Genomic DNA, 1924 nt, shown 5'->3' with positions numbered 1-1924 from the left:
TGGGATGCCTTCCGGGGCATCCCCAAGCTTAGACACTTGAGTCTCCTTGAATATTTACTTGGGGTGCCTTGGGCATCACCAAGCTTGAGATCTTGCCTCTCCTCCTTTTCCTCATATCGAGACCTCCTCAATCTTCGAACACTTCATCCACAAAAAACTTCAGCAGAAAATTCAGTAAGATCCGTTAGTATAATAAAGCAAATCACTACTCTAAGTACTGTTGCAAACCAATTCATATTTTTTTTCATTGTAGCTGCTGTAATATAACTTTTTCATGGCTTAATCCACTGATAGAAATTGATAGTTTCATCAAAACAAGCAAACTATGCATCAAAAATAGAATCTGTCAAAAACAGAACAGTCTATAGCAATCTGAACATTCACCATACTTCTGCAACTCCAAAAATTCTACCAAAATAAAAAAAAATAAAAAATTTGTACAGCAAGACAGTGCAAAAAGTTTCAGAACCGTTTCATGTTCCAGTAAAAAATGTAAAATCGCGCACTACAGCCAAAGTTTCTGTCCTGCACCGTGCAAACCAACAAGCATTGTAAACATCCTAAAGGCAAACCTTGGCACATTATTTTTATAATACAATGGAATTGTACAAGGGGATAATTATTTTTGTTGAAAAGTTTCTGTAATTGAGATTCACAAAGTTTCCGTGAGCATGAACAAAGTTCAAGGAGCTTCCCCACTTAAACAATGCTTGTCTTTCTCACTTTCACTTTCCTTTTTGAAAAGTTTTGGGTTCCCCTCTTTATTTTTTGTTTTTAGACTATATAAAAGCACTCAACAGAAATAAATGACTCTCTAAAACTTCCGGGTTGTCTCCCTGGCAGCTCCTTCTTTAAAGCCATTAAGCTAGGCATATAGTGCTCAAGTAATGGATCCACCCGGATCCCAAGGTATATCAAAGCCAATTTTAATTAACAATGATTTAGCATTTAGTAGTGATCACAAAGCAACATATATCATGTAATGACGAAGTCTAACTCTCTTCCTATGCATCGGCATGTCATAAAAGAACAATTCATGCACATAGAGTAAAGGCTAATGCATAGTATAAATAGTTTCTTGCAATTTTATCGTGTTGGAAACATAGAGAGGCGGAGATATAGTTCCTCTCTCATAATAATTGCAAGTAGGAGCAGCAAGCACATGCATATTATACTCATCAAAATCATCATGTGTAGCGGTAAAAGGCAACCCATAAATATAATCCTTAATAAGAGCAAACTTCTCCGATATAGTGTAGTCGGGAGAATTCAAAAAGATAATAGGACTATCATGCGTGGGTGCAATAGCAACAATTTCATGTTTAACATAAGGAACTATAGCAAGTTCATCTCCATAAGCATAATTCATATTGGCATCTTGGCCAAAAGCATAGCAAGCATCATAGCAATCATTCTTCGGTAAGTTCGAAGGGAAATTAAACAATGTATGGGATAAAGAGTTACTCTCATTAGAAAGTGGGCACGGGTGATCAATCCGCTCTTCCTCCTTTTGTTCTTCGCTCTCCTCCTCATCTTTTTCATCCGATGAGCTCACAATCTCATCAATTTCTTCTTCCATAGACTCCTGCATAATATTAGTCTCTTCTTGGACGGCGGGGACTTTCTCAATAAACGCATCAATATCGGCATTGCATTAATAATTCTCATAGCAATATTTAAGTATAGCAAAATTTTCAGATCTGTAAACAACATCATAAAGATTTTCACACTCTTTAAACAAAGATTCAATTTCATAAGCACCCATAAAAGCAATGAATTCTTCTATTTGTTCCACATCATAGTAATCATATATACCTTTAGCATAAGAAGCCAAGGTTTCATTATCATTAAATTTGCATGAAAAGGGAAGGTGTGGAGCCTTCATCCTAGAGCAACAAGTATAATTATATCTCAAGCATAGTTC

This window comes from Triticum aestivum, chromosome 3D, assembly GCF_018294505.1.
Source record: "Triticum aestivum cultivar Chinese Spring chromosome 3D, IWGSC CS RefSeq v2.1, whole genome shotgun sequence".
Classification (NCBI taxonomy): domain Eukaryota; kingdom Viridiplantae; phylum Streptophyta; class Magnoliopsida; order Poales; family Poaceae; genus Triticum; species Triticum aestivum.
The sequence above is the reverse complement of the archived record's forward strand: the minus strand, read 5'-3'. Positions refer to the sequence as shown.